The sequence below is a fragment of the Amia ocellicauda genome, chromosome 16 (genome assembly GCF_036373705.1).
Source record: "Amia ocellicauda isolate fAmiCal2 chromosome 16, fAmiCal2.hap1, whole genome shotgun sequence".
Taxonomy (NCBI): domain Eukaryota; kingdom Metazoa; phylum Chordata; class Actinopteri; order Amiiformes; family Amiidae; genus Amia; species Amia ocellicauda.
In genome coordinates, this window is record NC_089865.1 from 25,464,331 (window position 1) to 25,485,644 (window position 21,314).

General features: G+C 40.4%; 1 protein-coding gene across 1 annotated transcript in view; it reads left to right on the forward strand.

Moving 5' to 3' along the window:
- Nucleotides 1-2,033: 2,033 nt before the first annotated feature.
- The window catches only part of dnpep (aspartyl aminopeptidase), a 41,922-nt gene continuing 22,641 nt past the window's right edge, over nucleotides 2,034-21,314 (forward strand). Inside the window, exon 1 of the mRNA XM_066687661.1 lies at nucleotides 2,034-2,091. The gene's annotated coding sequence lies outside the window, so the exon portion shown is untranslated. The remainder of the gene's footprint in view (nucleotides 2,092-21,314) is intronic.

The window sequence follows — 21,314 nt, forward strand, 5'->3', positions numbered from 1 at the left end:
GAAGCTGGAACAATAGGTTTAAAGAAAGTTTTTCATGTGAAAAGAGACTTGGCCGGGGACAGGGAACAGGTAAAAAACCTGATTTGGCTTCACTGTCAAGCATACAAGTATAAAAGAGGGTTAAAAGTAGCTTTAAACAAGGCCATTGTAAATGCTGAGTGAGCAGACCCCCTGTAACTCTAAAGTTGGCTCCACAGTTGCTCCACAGCTGCTGGTCTCAGAGCTATATATAGACTTCCATATACTGCATTATCATGGGACCAGCATCTCTGCTCATCATCACAGTAACAGTCAAGATGACGGAGACTGTAAACGTCCATCTCCCGGGGGTTTGGGGCAGAGCTCTATATAAGGTCAAGGGAAGATGCTGCTTAGTTCTCATGACTAATGGGAAATCCACTGCTTAAAACAACAAAACAATTACAACAATCTCCATTCCAGTGGGGATAGCATCTGTGTGTGCTGGCGGCCTGTAATATTTAGAAAGAAATAGAGTCTCAAAGATCGAAATTAAACCAATACACAAAAAGAAATATAAAGAAACATGTCCTGAGAGTCTGTGTTATAAATGTATTGCAATAATAATATTCATATATAGGGGTTGTCAGGAGTAATTTTTAGTCTTTTTCTGTCCCAACCATATCCATCAGCTCTTTAAATAAAATGTTAATTCTGAGGCTTAAAATCTCATGCTTTCTATCTAAAAAGGTCAGTTTAATGGTCATTTACCTCACTCACCTCAACTAGATTGAAAGACATCACCCGCTTAGTTTAGCCTAAGGATTTATAATGTCTATCTGCAATTGGATATCTCAAGAACAAAATGTGTGTGTATTCAACATGGTTGCACACGAAGGCTAATGTTTTGAAGTTTACATATCACTGAAAAATCTTTATGCAGATTTTTATGTTTACATTCAATTAAGATAATTAGCACCAGTCTGTGACAAAATGTAGTAGGGCTGAAGCCAGCAGACTTGATTCTTGTTGATACATTAGCAACCTTGGAAGAGTGATGCTGTGTGCATGGACAGTTAATGTCAAGGATGGAGATTAGCAGATTCTGCTAGATGCCAAATCCTGTTTTGACAATGTGATTCTCTATGTACAGGAGGTGTTAGCCAAACTCCAGCCTGCTGAACAAATGGTTTCTGTGATCAGTACTGGAGACCCATATTGTATGGCTACTTTCAGAGGAAAAAATAGAAAGGACCACCATGTCTTAGATAATATATACATTTGTCTGAATCAAAGCTCTTCAAATGTGCTTGAAACAACATTACTGACTTATAAAAAAAAAACTCTTCCTTCAGTAATAATAACAGTTGTTTTAGTTAATTCTGGTCTTTCTCTGTAATTAGTTGTAACAAGTTTATATATTTTTTATTTTTGTATTTGCATTTATTTTCATTTTCCAGTTTATGAACTTTCAAATCTGACATCTGACAAATCTCAAATCATAATGACAAGCTTTTAACATTAAAAATATGAATAGATGGTTATTATATCAAAGGTTATACTTTTCACAAAGGGTTGATGCCAAGGGAAATTGTTTGGCAATTTGATGGAGGTCTCTGGTATGCTGGGGTCTTAAAGTCACCTCTCACATAGAATTTTATTCCAAACATGATGGTCGTAGAGCCTGCCAGCAATTTACTGTATGACTGCTATTCTTAGCCACAGTTCCCTATGCTTAACATTGTTGCTATGAACAGCTTCTGATATGAATATAAAAATGTACTGCAATAACATGTAGGGATTCAATTTAACTCACCATAAACAATCTATACCATTTAATATGCTACTAAAAGGTATTTTTGAAATAAGAATGCCCATTTGAAACCTCCAATCAGAACATATGTTGGGTGTGTGATGCCGTGTTGGAGTGGACATGGAGAGACCACCCTTTTCCGGATCCTGGGGGAGGCAGATTGACCGTAGAGGCACTTGACATGCTGTTCCACTATGACCGTCTCGCCCCCTTAACAAAACAAGAAGCGACCCACTTCCTGATGAGGAAAGGCATGATAATAGCCTGTTGGAGAGTGAGGGAGATGGAGAAAGAGAGAAGAATGCAGAAACATAATTGTGGTAAGGACCTTTGGCTTTGGACTTTGACTGATCATGGATTTCAAATTGGTAGATGTTTGTCATTTCTTAGAATTTGTGAAGAAAATGATCTGTTTAATGTTTTATTTGTTTTTTTGTTTGGTTTCTATATTGATTGTGCATGAACACTATATATAATAAATCATTGTCTTTGTTTTTACTATCTTTGGTCCTCTCTCTGTCTCGGTGGACAATTAGAGACTACTAGTGAGTGAGAGTACTAGAGTACAAAGCTTTAACCTACTGTGGTTTATTATATTGTCAGAAGCCACTTTATAAATCAAAATGCAATCGGTCAAAGTTTTATTCCAAAGTCACAACCTGGGAATCTGTGGGTTGCCAATAAGTTTTGATCTTCAGCCATGAAGTCTAAGACAATTTGATACCTCTTTCTATATACATAACTGGGTAAATGTATTGTGTGGTAAAGAGTCAAATTGGTCATCTTCAGAAACCAGGTGGAGGTTAAAGGATGTATTTAAGTTGGTGTTCTTGTATGCTGTGCGTATACCCTATGTGTTTTGACAATACTTCATAAACATGCCTGAACAACGTGCTATCTAAGTGAATATGTTAGTTGCTGGAACATCTCACAGCAGCTTCTGAATCAACAAATGAAACAAAATTGACGTATACTTTGCAGGCTGTTAATTATATTCTCACTCAAAATTTTGGTGTAAAAAGTGAATAAACACTGGTCTGAAAGTGGTTAAAAAGGGTCAACACATAGATAAAGTTATTAGTATTAGTTGCAGTCTGACATCTGTTCCACTTCAAGCCTCTCAGACAGTGCTCTTATAGTAGTAACAAGCAGTTTCCCTTTAACTCTGACCTGTTCATAGACCCTGAGGACTGGTGTCTCATTCGTAGCTGGGAAAGGAAAGTTGTTTACATCAAGATTGGTCCACTAAATTGATGCCCTTTTTCTGGCACACAATGCTTCTCTTATCATGTCAGCAGTCATTTATTTTGACTTACACCTGAAAAGTTGACAAACATGTAAAATTATGTAAAACGTACCAAGTTCAGAAATAGCTGTCAAACTCACTTCCTGAATTACTTTTTTGGAGCCTGGAGAGACATTTTAAATTCATCCACTTTGTCATTTAATTAGACCAATTAAATATGTGAGAAATGGGTTGAAACAGAATTCAAAAGGCATTGTGGTCATCCAGGAATTGACTTTGACACCTGCGCTTTGGAATGAAACTATCTTTCTTGCACCATCTGTGTGTTTCTGGACCTGGCCCAAAACATTCTGCTTTTAACAGACAATACTATGCAATAACATCTCACAGGCAGGTACTAAACCAGGCCTGCTTATTTTCAACTCTTTTCAACCATTGTGTAATGCTGTGAGTGAAAATACAAGACTTTTTAGGCCTTGTTAATTTGTGTTGCTTTAAAAAGGTCTTTTAAGTTTCTCTGCAATTTTGCAATGGCACTCTGACTAGGTCAATACTGTAACAGGTGTATAACTCTGTCACCTTATTGTAGAGTGCAGAGGCATTGTTGTTCAATGCATTTCTGTACAACACCAGGCTTTTGTATTGAGACATTTGTCAATTCTTAAATGTCCATTGTAGTGGGTTGTGGTTGCTCAGTCACAGTGCTTTAATGACCTGTGCGATTGGTTCACAGTTTAAAATTCAGCAGGATTCAAAATTCACTCTTGCCTCGGTTCCGTGCTGTGCAATGTCATGCCTGCCAGACTCATCCCAGAGCTTTTATTGTAAAACCAGGCCGTTGTGAAGTCCGTCCCTCTGATGGGAGGAGCAGCGACTGTGGGTTTGGTTTGTGTTTCGTTTTAAAAACCAAGACAGAGAACACTACGAGCAATACAGCCTGATGTGGAAAGGACTTCTGTGTCTATTTTATTCAATGTGCTTTACATGATTGTAAACAGCGTAATAAATACACATTTCTGTTACGAGATATTAGGAAGAGCTAAACGTGTATAGACAACGTTATATTCATACAAGCACATTCCCATAAGAATACGTTTCCATGTGCAACAATAATTACATATTTGCTATTTAGTATTATTATTATCATCATCATTTGTGCTAGTATATACAGTGAGGGAAAAAAGTATTGATCCCCTGCTGATTTTGTACGTTTGCCCACTGACAAAGAAATGATCAGTCTATAATTTTAATGGTAGGTGTATTTTAACAGTGAGAGACAGAATAACAAAAAAAATATCCAGAAAAACACATTTCAAAAAAGTTATAAATTAATTTACATGTTAATGAGTGAAATAAGTATTTGACCCCTTCGACTTAGTACTTGGTGGCAAAACCCTTGTTGGCAATCACAGAGGTCAGACGTTTCTTGTAGTTGGCCACCAGGTTTGCACACATCTCAGGAGGGATTTTGTCCCACTCCTCTTTGCAGATCCTCTCCAAGTCATTAAGGTTTCGAGGCTGACGTTTGGCAACTCGAACCTTCAGTTCCCTCCACCTATGGGATTAAGGTCTGGAGACTGGCTAGGCCAGTCCAGGACCTTAATGTGCTTCTTCTTGAGCCACTCCTTTGTTGCCTTGGCTGTGTGTTTTGGGTCATTGTCATGCTGGAATACCCATCCATGACCCATTTTCAATGCCCTGGCTGAGGGAAGGAGATTCTCACCCAAGATTTGACGGTACATGGCCCCGTCCATCGTCCCTTTGATGCGGTGCAGTTGTCCTGTCCCCTTAGCAGAAAAACACCCCCAAAGCATAATGTTTCCACCTCCATGTTTGAGGGTGGAGATGGTGTTCTTGGGGTCATTCCTCCTCCTCCAAACACGGTGAGTTGAGTTGATGCCAAAGAGCTCGATTTTGGTCTCATCTGACCACAACACTTTCACCCATTTCTCCTCTGAATCATTCAGATGTTCATTGGCAAACTTCAGACGTGCCTGTACATGTGCTTTCTTGAGCACAGGGGGAACTTGCGGGCGCTGCAGGATTTCAGTCCTTCACGGTGTAGTGTGTTACCAATTGTTTTCTTGGTGACTATGGTCCCAGCTGCCTTGAGATCATTAACAAGATCCTCCTGTGTAGTTCTGGGCTGATTCCTCACCGTTCTCATGATCATTGAAACTCCACGAGGTGAGATCTTGCATGGAGCCCCAGACCGAGGGAGACTGACAGTTATTTTGTTTCTTCCATTTGCGAATTATCGCATCAACTGTTGTCACCTTCTCACCAAGCTGCTTGGCCATGGTCTTGTAGCCCATTCCAGCCTTGTGTAGGTCTACAATCTTGTCCCTGACATCCTTGGACAGCTCTTTGGTCTTGGCCATGGTGGAGAGTTTGGAATCTGATTGATTGATTGCTTCTGTGGACAGGTGTCTTTTATACAGGTAACGAGCTGAGATTAGGAGCACTCCCTTTAAGAAAGTGCTCCTAATCTCAGCTCGTTACCTGTATAAGACACCTGGGAGCCAGAAATCTTGCTGATTGATAGGGGATCAAATACTTATTTCCCTCATTAACATGCAAATCAATTTATAACTTTTTTGAAATGCGTTTTTCTGGATTTTTTTTTGTTATTCTGTCACTCACTGTTAAAATACACCTACCATTAAAATTATAGACTGATAATTTCTTTGTCAGTGGGCAAACATACAAAATTAGAATTAGAATACACTGTATGTATTTTAAACGGCACAGCGTGACTCCCTTAATGTATTACTCTTTCTGCAGATTTGTAACTGCAAACAATACTTTTTGCCATATTATTTATAATTTACTTAGCAGAGGTCCTTAACCAGGGCAAGTTGCGTTTGAAACAAAATACACACATTTCACGATTAATCATCCAGCTACAATATAGCAGGTTATAATTTGTGCAGGGTTGGGGAGTAACGGAATACAAGTAGCGGCGTTATGTAGTCAGATTACAGTATTTTGATACTTCGATATTCCCGTTACGTTCCTCCTGTCAGACGAGTATTCTGATTACCGATACTTTTTAAAAAGAGTAAGAGATTACTGATTACTTATACATAATTTACATTAAGTTAAAGTGTACACGTGTAAGGGAATCTGAAGGTGCCCGTTTGTAGTATTTTTGCAAGATAGTTGCTCTGGCCAAAGAGCGGCTGATTCGGCGCCATTCAGCAACAAGCAGCAGAATGGAGCTGCTAGTCAGCGCTACCCCAGCCAGTAACACGCAGCTCTGTGGCCGCTGTGGCAACATTGTAAGTGAGCAGGGATTGAATTCGTGAAAGTGCAGGCAACTGCCAACTTCCAAAGAAAGAAAATGGAGCAAATATTAAAGTGCAATACAAGATGTGCCGACCACGGGACAATGTCTGCTTCCGAGGACTAAACTTAAAATAATAATAATAATAATAATAATAATAATAATAATACAAAAAACATCTGGATAACATTTTTTTTTAATGTGTGCAACTGTAATACAATTATGCTTGACATGCGAGTAGAAAATACGAATTTTAATCACAATTATAATAAATACGATTTAATAATTACATATTTTTATGAAAGCATAATAAGCAAAATGGCAGCACATAAATAGTATCACCAAAAATGTCATCGATAGTTTGTATTTGCTGTAATAAGTTATTCTATCTTAATTTAATATACATCCAAGTACATTACAAATAGTTCCTGTTCATCCTAGCTGGTTCGGTGACCTTAAGAATGAAAAACTTAACATAATACTAAAATAACAACATACGACGTGTTTATAGACTAAAACAAAACAAATCGTACAAACTGATATAGTATCTTAGGAGGACTGTATATTACAACCACTAGGTAGAGCTAGTGAGGAGACGGCACCATGGTTATAATCCACTATCTATGTCCCTGCCTCAGGCGGAAGTAGACTGAAAAACCCTGGGAGCTGGTAATGTTGGCTAATGTGTATTAACAATTTCATAATAAATATAGTCCTAAGCCTCCATCGTGGTTTCTCCTTCTTATACCTAAAACATCACATAATTGGCGACGAGGATGAATATGGATGGCGTCGATACTGCATTTGCAGAAGAGGTTTCGCATGAGTAAATAACGTGGTGAGTGAGCAATTGCAATAAAAAGCTATTAACGAAGAAGAAAAATTACGCAGGCCTTACTGGTAGCGCCGGTATAAAAACATGGGCACAGTTGGCACAGTAACTCCATTTAATAGCCAGTTGCAAAAATGTGAGGAATACTGTGAGATGTTGGACTATTTGTTTCTTGCAAATGATATCGAAGAAGCCGATAAAAGAAAGGCTATTTTGCTGAGTGGAGTGGGAGCAACTACGTATAGTTTATTGAGAAGCCTGTTAAGCCCTCAAAGGCCAGGGGACAAAACATATACAGAGTTGGTAGACTTACTCAAGGCCCATTTCAATCCAAAACCTAGTGAAATTGTGCAGAGGTTCAAATTTAATTCTAGAATGTGCAGACGTGAAGAAAGTGTGGCTGATTATGTAGCAGAATTAAGGAAACTGGCACAAGACTGTAATTTTGGAGACACCCTGTCAGTGATGTTAAGAGACAGACTGGTGTGTGGGGTGAATGATGACAGAATTCAAAGGAGGCTGCTGGCTGAGTTGGATTTAACTTTTGAAAAGGCACTGAAAACTGCACAGGCAATGGAATCTGCTATCAAGGATGTTAAGGATTTACAGGGTCAAGGTGAACAGGTAGAGTGTCCAGGGGCCAGGTTACGGTGCACCACACGTCTTCCTCAGAGCACAAGACCCAACAGAGGGACCTGACGTGTTTCAGATGTAAAGGACAACATGCAGCAGTGGAGTGCAGGTTTGCTAATGAATTGTGTCACAGATGTGGTAAGCAGGGGCACACGAGAGCTTGTAAGAGTAAAGCGAGCTTTATTCCGAATGATATCCAGAAAGAGAGCCGACAAATAAAGAGGGGCTTTAATTTAAAGTCAGGAAAAGGCAGAAGAGCTCACCTCTTAAGAGAGGAGGGGGAGAGTGAATCTGAAGAATTAGGGGAACTTCACACAATTTATAGTGTGGGGCAAAAAGGACTGACAAAAATTGCTCCCATTATTCAGACAGTCAAAGTGAATGGCTCGGAAGTGACTTTCGAAATTGACACAGGTTGTGGGGTGACGGTAATGAACAAAGAACAGTACTCCAAGTTGTGGAAAAGAGCCATCCTTCCAGAGTTAAAACAGTGTGGTCTGCTGCTAAAAACATATACAGGGGAAAAATTGAATGTGCAGGGCATGAGTCAAGTGACTGTGCAATACAGAAATACAAAAAAGTTGCTTCCTGTGATAGTGGTGGATGGAACAGGTCCAAACTTACTAAGTCGAGGTTGGCTTAAGGAGTTAGCCATAGAGATCCAACCGGTCAATAAAGTGGGGGCAGGTGCTGCACCCAACCTCACACTAGAAGAGGTTTTAGAGAAGCATTCAGATGTGTTTAAGGAAGAATTGGGACAGCTCAAGGGCAGGATACATGTGGAAAAGGAAGCTCAGCCCAGGTTTTACAAGCCTAGACCTGTTCCCTAAGCGGTGAAGCCCTTAGTAGACCATGAACTAAAGAGACTACTGGAAGATAAGATAATTGAACCTGTTCAATTTGCAGAGTGGGCCACACCTATCGTTCCAGTGATTAAACCAGCTTATCTGGAGGTGAGCAGTTTACTAAATTAGATATGAGCCATGCATATCAGCAGATTGTTTTAGATGAAGATTCAAAAAAATATGTCACAGTAAACACACACAGGGGACTCTATACGTACTCCAGATTACCTTTTGGAGTCTCCTCCAGCCCTGCTATATTCCAGAGAACTATGGAGGGGATTTTGCAAGGGATTCTTCATGTTGCAGTGTACCTGGATGACATTCTGGAAACCCTCAAGAGGTTGGAAAATAGTGGACTAAGACTCAAGAGAAGTAAGTGCACGTTCTTGGGAAAAGAGGTGGTTTTCTTAGGGCACAAAATAGACTCTACAGGTTTACACCCAGTAGTGGAAAAAGTGCAGGCTATCCAGGATGCACCAACACCAGGAAATGTAACAGAACTCAAAGCATATCTGAGACTGTTAAACTACTATCACAGATTTTTACCAAAACTGTCCACACTGTTAGCTCCTCTTCACAAACTACTGAGAAAGGAGGTGAAATGGGAGTGGAAAACTGAGCAACAGAGAGCTTTTAAGGAGTCTAAAGCCCTCCTTCAGTCATGTTCAGTGTTGGTGCACTATGATGGGAACAAAGAACTCATCTTGGCCTGTGATGCATCACCATATGGGGTTGGGGCTGTCCTCTCGCACAAGATGCCTGATGGTTCTGACAGACCCATAGGATTTGTATCTCGGACATTAAGTGCAGCTGAAAAGAATTACTCCCAGCTAGATAAAGAAGGTCTCGCAGTGATCTTTGGAGTAAAGAAATTCCATAGTTACCTTTATGTCAGGAAATGTACTATAGTGACAGACCATAAACCACTAATTTCACTGTTTAATGAGATGAAAGCTGTTCCACAAATGGCTTCCCCCAGGATCCAAAGATGGGCTGTCACGTTGTGTGCTTATGAGTATGTAATTGTGTACAAAGCAGGCCAAGATCACAGCAATGCAGATGCCTTGAGTCGATTACCATTACTGGAGGAAGGTAAACAAACACTTGAGGAGGAGAGAGTGCTATTGCTGGATCACTTGGACACGCCTCTGGTAACCTCCAAGCAAGTGAGGAAATGGACAGACAAGAATGTGGTGCTCTCCAGAGTCCGGGAGTACGTACTGCGAGGATGGCCAACGAAGTTGGAGGATGCAGCTTTCAGACCATATGTACAGAGGCAGGAGGAACTCAGCACACAAGAAGGATGTGTGTTGTGGGCTGCCAGAGTAATCATTCCTCCACCAGGCAGAGCAGCTGTGTTGAAACAACTACATCAGTCTTATCCTGGGATCGCCAGAATGAAGGGACGAAGTTACGTGTGGTGGCCTAAGCTCAATACAGAAATTGAGACACTAGTGAAGACGTGCCAGGTATGTCAGGAGAACAGAAACATTCCAGCTGTAGCTCCTTTACATCCTAGGGAGTGGCCAGAAAAGCCTTGGAGAAGAGTGCATATAGATTATGCAGGACCATTTAAAGGGAAGATGTTTCTGGTCCTAGTGGATGCTTACTCCAAGTGGATTGAGGCCTATCCTCTAAACAGCGCTACATCAGCCATCTCCATTGCATGTTTAAGAAAAAGCTTCAGTCAGCATGGCATACCAGAGATGGTGGTGTCATACAACGGGACTTGTTTTACTAGTAGTGAGTTTGAAGAATTTATGTCATTAATCATGTCATCATCGCACCTTACCATGCTGCCTTTAACAAAAGGGTTGTTAAAAAAGAACACTGGGGAGAACTTGGAAACCGAATTAGCAAGAGCTTTGTTTAGCTACAGAATAACCCCCCAGTTGACAACAGGAAAATCTCCAGCCGAGCTACTGTTTGGAAGAAAACTCAGATCCACACTTGATCTCATCCACCCAGATTTCAGGGGTCAAGTCGAACTCAGACAAATTAGACAAAAGCAGAACCATGATCAGCATGCTCAAAAGAGGAGTGTAGTGGAGGGTGAACCAGTTTACACCAGAAACTTCAGTCAAGGTCCCATGTGGATTCCTGGAATAGTGGAGAAGAAAACGGGACCAGTTTCGTGTACTGTCATCCTGGGAAATGGGAAAGTTGTAGGAGACACATTGATCAAGTACAGAGCAGGTTCACAGCTTCTACCCCCATAACGAGTGAGGTGCCAGACTCCCTACTTCTGGAGGGGAGCCTTCCAGCAGCAACACCAGCAGAAATGCAAGCAATACCAGGTGGGGATGAGAACACTCCCACCAGTTCAGACTTACCTGAAAAGGGGGCCTCCTCACAGCTGGAAATGATACCAGATCAGCAACCTGAGGTCAGAGGTCAACCTGTAAACTTTTACAAACCGATAGATTTCGCTTAAAAGAAGTAAGACGTCATTAATGTGTTAATTGCAGAAACAAGATGCACAACATTCCTCACTTGTTGATGCTTAAAAATAACGCCCAAATTGCATTGATGTCAAACGGTGTTTTCGGTGCTGTTGAATTGAAACAAGGATAACAATACATGGTGTTTAAAAGCCCCTTTATTAAAACAGGTTGCTTGATCCGTGTATCTTCACAGATAGAACAAAATAAACTGTAGTCTTTATAAGCATTACACATACTTACAATTTACAGATAAGGTACCTATTTAAGTTTGAAAGAAAATAGGTTTATTTATTTATTTATTTATTTATTTATTTATTTATTAGCAGACGCCCTTCTCCAGGGCCACTTACACTATATCAGTGATTAGCAGAAAACTGAAACCAACTCCTGCATTAAAATGACTGAACGTGATGCACCTTCTTTGACATTAACACATTATTGATATGTCTGCCCAGCAGGCAAAATACATTAGAAACAACGTTGTTTCAACGTCATATTTCAACGTTGAAAATACATTGAAAATTGATTGGATTTGCAAATGGAATCGACGTGGAATTTTCAACGGTGAATCAACGTTGATGATTCAACGTTGGATCAACTTGGAATAATATACGTTGATTCAAGGTTAGATAGGCAACATTGAAATTTCATTGAAAATTGGTTGTATTTGTAAATGGAATCGACGTTGAATTCAACGATATATATATACAGTGGGGGGAAAAAGTATTTGATCCCCTGCTGATTTTGTACGTTTGCCCACTGACAAAGAAATGATCAGTCTATAATTTTAATGGTAGGTGTATTTTAGCAGTGAGAGACAGAATAACAACAAAAAAATCCAGAAAAACGCATTTCAAAAAAGTTATAAATTGATTTTCATGTTGTCCAAAGGACAACGTCTGGAGGATAACATGTTGATCCACGTTGCAACTAGATTTCAACCACGAAACAACGTTGAAATGACGTCAAGTGCCTGCTTGGTGATTTATGTCGGTTTGTAAAAAATGTAAGGTTATCAAGATCAGGCCCGGCGCCACGGGGGGCAAATGTGGGAATATTGTGCCCACTCACATTATATTTTGATCCGGTTATTAATTGTTCATGTAGAAATGTCTTATGGTGCATTCTTGTTACAAAACCGGCGTGCGTTGCCGCAGATTGTCTGTGATTGTGTAATTTTGCAACTTTAATTGTGTAATTTTGGTGGGCGGGATGGACGCTTACGGACACGTCTGGCAGCAGATAGTTAACCAGCCACAAAACATGGACGCGTGGAAACGGGGCATCTGCCTCAAAACCAGCCAATCAAAGTGCTGTACTATTTCAGCTCCAGCCAATCCACTCCCTGCAATCTTGAATGAATCCCTGCCTCCAGCAACAAGTTCCGCCAGAATTCTACAGAGACTGTTCAAACTGTAACCTTACCTTAATTTGTATTATGACCGATAGTAACTGTGTGCTGTATTTTGCACTTTTGTTTTGCTATTTGCTATCCTAATTCACAATGGATAAGGGCACATGGCAACGGAATAGATAATAATAATAATAATAATAATAATAATAATAATAATAATAATAATAATAATAATAATAATAATAATAAACTCTGCACAGCTTTGCGTTTAGTACGTGAATGTTTCCTCTTAAAATAGCATATTATTTAATCGTTTCTCCCGTCTTTTACAGACCGCACACACAACGGTTTGACGATGTTAACTTTTTCTTCATTTCATCCCACACCTTGTGTTTGAATGCGTTAGTGAAAGTTTCCGAAAATGGCGCCCAATTGATACATTTCTCTACATTATATTTAAATAACTAGCATAGATTATCAGTTAACTGTGATCATCGCTGCTTTAGAGAAACGTCCGCCATGTTTTTTTTCCCTTCGGGTGTCTTAAAATTCCTAGAATGCAGTGCGTAATTGACTAAGTAAGACCAGTCTTAGACCAGTCTAAGGAAAGCCTGTTTTATGCAACGGTCTTAACAGTGTGTCTGTCATTAGTAGGACTTATAATTATACTAAGACAAAGACTTAGTCTATGTTTATGCAACCAGCAGATGTCCAGATTGACTATAAGAAAGACTAACCACACAATAGTAATGAAAATAAATAAGGATATATTTTAGCCAAATAAAGTTTGTCGTTTTTTTTTTTTTCATTTGAGTTACGTGGGGAACTATTTTTCTCAGCGGAAGGTTACTAGACAAAATATCAGAATATCAAGGTAAATAAAGGTTTTTAAGATTATTATAAAATTGTTTTCAAATATCAATAGAGCCCTGTGGATGTGGACTCTAATGTTTGATAGATGATCTAGACTTTGGCTCGGGACAAATATCTCCCATAGCAGTCATCTATCAAATGTTAGATCAAGCATCGCTGGGTTCTATTGCTTAATTAGAAAATAAAGGGTTCAATTAAGTGACTGAGAGCCTGGGTGGAAGAAAAGACAGAAGGCCCTGCAGCCCTCCATGACCAGGGATCTGCACCTCTGATGAAAAGATAAAAAGGAAAGAAAACTACAACAGATGTGGTGTATCATCATGTCACACAGCAGGCTGCAATGGTTAAATGTTGTCCCATAGTCACATTGCCTTTTGATGTGCAATCTATGCAATTGTCTATTTTGAACAAAAGACAAACAGTGTGAAAACCGTAGCATTAACTCAGGGAATTATTTGCCTGGGGCAGAGCTTTCTAAAATGCTCCAATGCCTTTGAAACTATTTTTAATATTGTGACTGGCTTTGTGTCAAACAAGGCAGGTTAGACTATTGAGACTTACATGAAACTCACATTTGGTGTTTGATATTAAATTCAGTGGATTTGACTAATACCCACATAGAGTATAAGTCATGTGTGTGTGCCAGTATCTCCCTGAGAAGGAACATATTCCAGTTCTAAGCAAATCTTTGTGCAACTGTGCTGTGCAACTGTTGACCCAAATATGTTATAATTCAATGATTGTGTACTTTTCAATGAAAATGGTTATCAAAGCTGCTGTTCCTTAAAATCAGGCAGACTGGAGCTTGTACATTGTATACCTCACTCATCAAATAGCAAGTGGCAATATAAAGGCAATATAGTCAGACAGCTCACCTTTTTGAGGGATGTCAAGAAAGCCACAGGACTTGTAAATATCAAATATCTTGTTCTCAATAGCTCTGGTAAATTCTTCATAATCATCTAGGACTGATATTTTTTAAAATATTAATTGAATGTGGATCCTTCTAGAATTCCTCTACATAGTTATATTTAGAATTATCTTACAGTCAATTTATTAATAAAGCTACCTGGTGATATGAATAAAGATTATCCACATATGTGCAGCAAACTTGCACAGTCAGCGCAGAAAGAAATGCAGCCTAGCTGGGGTGGGAGAAAGTGTTAAATGGTGGATTATAGGGAATATTTAACTATAACTTACCATACTGGCCTGAGGCTTGGTGAGTACCACACACACACGCACACGCACACACATACACACACACACACATGTACACACATACACATAATCGCCAATTGACCTCAGTAGCATGTCTTTGGGATGTGAGAGGAAACTGGAGCACCTGGAGAAAACGTTACTTTGCTTAAGCTCAATGAAACTTAATGATTGTATCTATCTTTGTCTGTCTTTTATTTTGTTATTTTTTGACTGGAGAAGTACAACAAACACATGTGCGCTCACTGAATTTCAGTCTGATTCCTTTGCTTAATAATATGCCACTTGGGCAGCAGGGTTCAGAATAAACAAAGAATAAAGAATATTGTTCATGTTCAACACTTTTTATGTATACATGTATGTATTTATTTACATTAGTACATTATTATTCTGTTGCAAAGACCATTTACCACCTCTGACATGAGTTTACAGAGAGCAGGACACAGCTAACCTAATAGTACCAAGGGCAGCTGAGGTGAAATCTGCAGGGGAATGTGTGACTTGGCAGACATATGCTAGATACAGCAATATCAGTGTGACAGTATGGCACCTGTCACAACACATGATAACAGGGGTTGCAATTGTCTCACTTGCTGCAGCGGTGTCCTCAGCTGCCCTGCATTGGCAGGTTGCATGTTCACGGCTGCTGTCAATGAGCACAATTACAATATCATCACCAGCTGTGCTTCCCCTATTCAGTCTCTCTCTCCTGCTTATTTTAAATAGCTGCTGTGACCCCTTACCTGCAATCCAACCATCCTAGAATAGACCTGTCTCTGCCACTACCCCTATCCGTGGCAAGGATACTTTCAGTCAAATTCAAGGAGCACAAGAGGTCTGTTGACCTACCCTCTTGTGGACTCCTCTATTGCAACGATTGGTCTGCCTTCCTCCAGTCTCGTTCGGACAATAAGATATTTAATCGGCATAGGTGGAATTGGCAGTGCGGGGTCACAGAGACCTTTTTATCCATGGCTTACCTTGCAGAAGCTCATTCAGCACACCTGCTTAATAATAGTGGCTTGATTGCATTGTAACTTGTGGGCCTTGCAGAATCTCTCGGTCCACCCCCAGACACTCCACAGTGGGAGTTATCAGCTACTTCTTGGTCAAAGTCCTGAGACATGGAGCTCAGGTCACAGCCTGCTCCTTGGTGGCTTTGGTGGCAGCGAGGTGCCAGCTGTCACAGGCCAGACAGTTCCCAACACAGACAGGACATGATTTATCAACATCCTACCTCATCTGGGTACAGGTTTGGACCAACAGTGAAGGCTTGATGCTTGACCGCTCCCTACGAGTCATGGAGCAATCGAGACAGTTGGCTTAAGTTCATTGACACTTGCCCGCTTCAGGCACTCCCCGGACTCAATTAGGTGCACCCACCTCTGTCTCATTCTCCTGCACAACCACTTGACACCTCTTGGACCCCCACCCAGGGTAGCCTAACCCTCAGTGCACAAGATGCTCACTCAATGCATTCCATTCGGCCTGGCGATTGGCTCACTACGGGGGATTTGAAGGACGGTGTCCTAATCATTACATCTCACAGGAAGTTCCTTTACTTTGCCTTCGAGGGAAAAACATTAGGGCTTCGCACACAATCTCCAAGTGCATGGTGGCCGTGCAGGCCTTGGTTCTCGGTCCTCATTCCCCTGTTGTGTGTACAGTGTGTTGTGGCACCCAGCAGACCTCCTGCAGCTCTGGGTCTGAAGGAACAGCTACCTGCAGGTAAAATAAATACAAGTTAGCGTCATTGGTTTAATGCGGACTATAATCAATATTTTCTTACTTACAGGATGTAAATCCTTGTCAATTGTTTGGGTCTGTTCCAGAGTGCCTACAAGGAAAAAGACAAGACATCCACTCAGAGGGATTTATTGGAATTCACACTGCATTGTACATACCTGCCCATAGTTTTGCTGCACTGCCTTTTCCGTGGAAGAACAAAGACAAAATTGTAAAATTATTTTTGCTAGGCTCCATACAGTAATTATGAGGGGTGATGAAGACAGTGTTCTATAATTTTAGTTAAGGCATTTTTCTATTTTGTTATTTCCTTTGTTTTGGGTGGGGATTTTAGAGTATTTTATTGCCCTGTATATTAAAGTCTATTTTAGCTAAAAGCTATGTACTTACCTGTGCCTGTTGTGGTGTCCTGGGGTCCTGATCCAGCCTGCTCGGGGGAAAAACTGGGTGTTACAAGCTCCTTGCTCATATTAAAGAGAGGTGGTGTAGTTGGGTTAACATGTACATACTATCACCCATAAGGTGTGACACATAGACAATAGGAAGTGTTGCTTAATCCATGATGGTGGGAAAAACAGTAAAGACAGTTCATCTTTTTCCCAAAAACAGGATATTAATCCACAGTAGAGATGGGTCTGCAAGTAAACAATCCCACAGTCAAAAAGGGAAACAGTCTTGTAATCTGCAGCAACCACTTAACTCAAATAAAAACAACCAAACTTTATTGAAATGTAATACTTTCAGAGCTGACATACACAGTTCTTATTACTTATTTATTAGCAGAAACCCTTACCAGGGCTTATAGTTTACAACAAACATCAAAGCATAATAAGTGCAGTAAATAAATGCAATACAATACAAAAAAGGACCATCGTTTAATAGGAAGTGCATAAGAGCTAGATTGTGGAGAAAGGTGAATAAACCCTTCACTTTAGCTACAGTCCCAGTTTCTCTTTAACTATACATTGTATCTTGCATTTATTGTATTTTACAGTATTATGCAAATCTTTTGGGAACAGAGTTACACCCATTATGTGTGCAGTGGCTGAATCAGGCATAATTGTCAGTCTTACATTTATTGTATTAATAATGAATGGGAGATAACACTTAATGTAATGGTAAACAAATAAAGAAGACTAATACCAATGTGTTATGAGCCTTTAGTATTTATTTATACTTACATTTGGATGTATTTATTGAAGTGCATTGGGACTCAATTAGGCAACAGTGTAGATAATACCTGATTACAATTTTAATGTCTTTCTGTTTCAAGGCTACTTTAAAATCCCATTCTGTCTCAACAGAGCCATACAGTCACACTACCACTGAACATAATTATTACCTGAGCTTCGGCAGGGAAGACAAAGCACTTGTAGCTATAGCCTTGTCTGCTATCGGGTAATTCTTGAAAGTCACATGCTAAAACACTTTTAAGTAGCCATGATTGTGACAAAGGTTACTTTTTAAAAGTTACTTACTTTATAGAATGTACCAGGAAAATCACAGATTACTTATACCGAGCTACTGACACTCAATAGTTTTGTACAATTGTGAAATGTTTATTTGTATGCCTCTGTTTGTTGTGCATAAACTGATGAAAGTCTGCTTTCTACAGTGCATATCCTCTCTATACAGTGGGGGAAAAAAGTATTGATCCCCTGCTGATTTTGTACGTTTGCCCACTGACAAAGAAATGATCAGTCTATAATTTTAATGGTAGGTGTATTTTAACAGTGAGAGACAGAATAACAAACAAAAATGCATTTCAAAAAAGTTATACATTGATTTGCATGTTAATGAGGGAAATAAGTATTTGACCCCTTCGACTTAGTACTTGGTGGCAAAACCCTTGTTGGCAATCACAGAGGTCAAACGTTTCTTGTAGTTGGCCACCAGGTTTGCACACATCTCAGGAGGGATTTTGTCCCACTCCTCTTTGCAGATCCTCTCCAAGTCATTAAGGTTTCGAGGCTGACGTTTGGCAACTCGAACCTTCAGCTCCCTCCACAGATTTTCTATGGGATTAAGGTCTGGAGACTGGCTAGGCCACTCCAGGACCTTAATGTGCTTCTTCTTGAGCCACTCCTTTGTTGCCTTGGCTGTGTGTTTTGGGTCATTGTCATGCTGGAATACCCATCCACGACCCATTTTCAATGCCCTGGCTGAGGGAAGGAGGTTCTCACCCAAGATTTGACGGTACATGGCCCCGTCCATCGTCCCTTTGATGCGGTGCAGTTGTCCTGTCCCCTTAGCAGAAAAACACCCCCAAAGCATAATGTTTCCACCTCCATGTTTGACGGTGGGGATGGTGTTCTTGGGGTCATAGGCAGCATTCCTCCTCCTCCAAACACGGCGAGTTGAGTTGATGCCAAAGAGCTCGATTTTGGTCTCATCTGACCACAACACTTTCACCCAGTTCTCCTCTGAATCATTCAGATGTTCATTGGCAAACTTCAGACAGGCCTGTACATGTGCTTTCTTGAGCAGGGGGGCCTTGCGGGCGCTGCAGGATTTCAGTCCTTCACGGCATAGTGTATTACCAATTGTTTTTTTGGTGACTATGGTCCCAGCTGCCTTGAGATCATTAACAAGATCCTCCCATGTAGTTCTGGGCTGATTCCTCACCGTTCTCATGATCATTGAAACTCCATGAGGTGAGATCTTGCATGGAGCCCCAGACCGAGGGAGACTGACAGTTATTTTGTGTTTCTTCCATTTGCAAATTATCGCACCAACTGTTGTCACCTTCTCACCAAGCTGCTTGGCGATGGTCTTGTAGCTCATTCCAGCCTTGTGTAGGTCTACAATCTTGTCCCTGACATCCTTGGACAGCTCTGTGGTCTTGACCATGGTGGAGAGTTTGGAATCTGATTGATTGATTGCTTCTGTGGACAGGTGTCTTTTATACAGGTAACGAGCTGAGATTAGGAGCACTCCCGTTAAGAAAGTGCTCCTAATCTCAGCTCGTTACCTGCATAAAAGACACCTGGGAGCCAGAAATCTTGCTGATTGATAGGGGATCAAATACTTATTTCCCTCATTAACATGCAAATCAATTTATAACTTTTTTGAAATGCGTTTTTCTGGATTTTTTTGCTGTTATTCTGTCTCTCACTGTTAAAATACACCTTACCTTAAAATTATAGACTGATCATTTCTTTGTCAGTGGGCAAACATACAAAATCAGCAGGGGATCAAATACTTTTTTTCCCTCACTGTATATATATTTGTTTGATTATTTATTTATTTATTTATTTATTTATTTGTTGGAGTGAATGAGGGTCCTGGAGGAAGCAAGGAAGATCGACTGAGGAGCACCACCCAGAGGAGACCTGACGCACACTGGATCAGACCCATACCTGCTGTTTTTATGAATGCTTGAGACTTGTCCTGGATTCACCTGAAAAAGGGAAACCAAGAGACAAAAGCCCATCCTACTGAATTGATGTGTGTTATTTTATTACGGAAAGCATATTTTATTTTAGATTAGGTTTTAGTGTAGCTTAGTTTGTTTATTTTAGTTATTGTTTAATTAGGCTAGGGATAGTTTTAGTCACCCAGTTTTATTATTTCCATTTTGTTTAGGTTTCAGAATTACCCGCTGGATGACTCGTCTTGCAGACTTGATATTGAACTTTCTTCCTGTGTTGTGTAGCAGTAAAGTCAATGTTTCCCTTACCGGTGTTTGCGAGGTTCCCCATTTTCTCTAAATATCCACCAGTGACATTTATCTAAAGTTATTAATTTAACTTGATAAAATTCCACCACATCTCAACTCTTGACAATGTAAAATTAGTTTTTCACCTGCTGAAAGCTAACTGCTATAACATGCTATAATTGGAGACTCCTGCAAATTGCATTTTGGCTCTGTATTAGATAATGAGTCATCGCTTCACCTTCTATTATAATGACTCAAACAATGAATTAAAAAATGCCATGGCTTTTTGTTCACAAAGTATTTTCAGAGAGAAGTAACAGTGTGTGTGGGTTTTACATTTTTCTTTATACATGTATTTCTTGTACTAACTGCTAACTGAGTGCTTGTAGACATGTTGCTTTTCAAAATATTTTGACTGATGCCATTTAATTGAGAAGAAAACAACGGGACCGGATGGAGGCACCGCTTGTGTCATTGGCGGTGCATGTTTGCCGTCTGCGTTTCTGCGTTGATTACCGCTGATTAAATGCAGTCACTCATAAACATGCCTATCCTTCCCCCACTTCGAGGAATCGATAACTAACGTGACCGGGGCCGAGTGGTACTCAACCCTTGACATTGCAAGTGGATACTGGCAAGTCGCAGTAGATCCGTGAGATAGGGAAAAAACTGTTTTTACCACCCCTATAGGTCTTTATGAGTTTGAAAGAATGCCCTTTGGGTTACGCAATGCCCCAGCCACCTTCCAGTGCCGGATGCAGAGGTACCTGGGCAATCAAGTAAATACTTCTCTTTTGATTTACTTAGATGACATTGTCTATTCCCCTGATTTTGAGACTCATTTGCCCCATCTAGAATGAGTATTTCAGACCCTCCGTGAGTATGGATTGAAATTACTGCGTTGGAAGTGCTGTATGTTTCGCAAGGAAGTTGGGTACCTTGGGCATCAGGTGAGTAAGGTGGGGGTGGCCCCCGGAGAAGATTGTGGCCATAGAGAGTTGGACAGTTCCCTCGACTCTGTGTCAGATCAGGTCATTTCTGGGGTTTGTGGGTTACCGACGTTTCATCCCCGCCTTTGCTAAAATCACTGCCCCACTCCATGGGTTGCTCCATGGTAGGCAGCACTGTGGAGTAGTGGTTAGGGCTCTAGACTCATAACTTGAAGGTTGTGGGCCCAAATCCTGGGTGGGGCAGTGCTGTTGCCCTTGAGCAAGATATTTCACTTAGATTGCTCCACTAAAATACCCAGCTGTATAAATGGGTCCAAATGTAAGTTGCCCAGTATAAGAGTGTCTGCTAAATGACGAAAATGTAATGTAAAGAAAAATGCCCCTGTGACATGGATGCCATTGTGTTAGGTGATGTTTGACAAGTTATGTGCCCAGTTGGTTGCTTATGCTGATTTTCT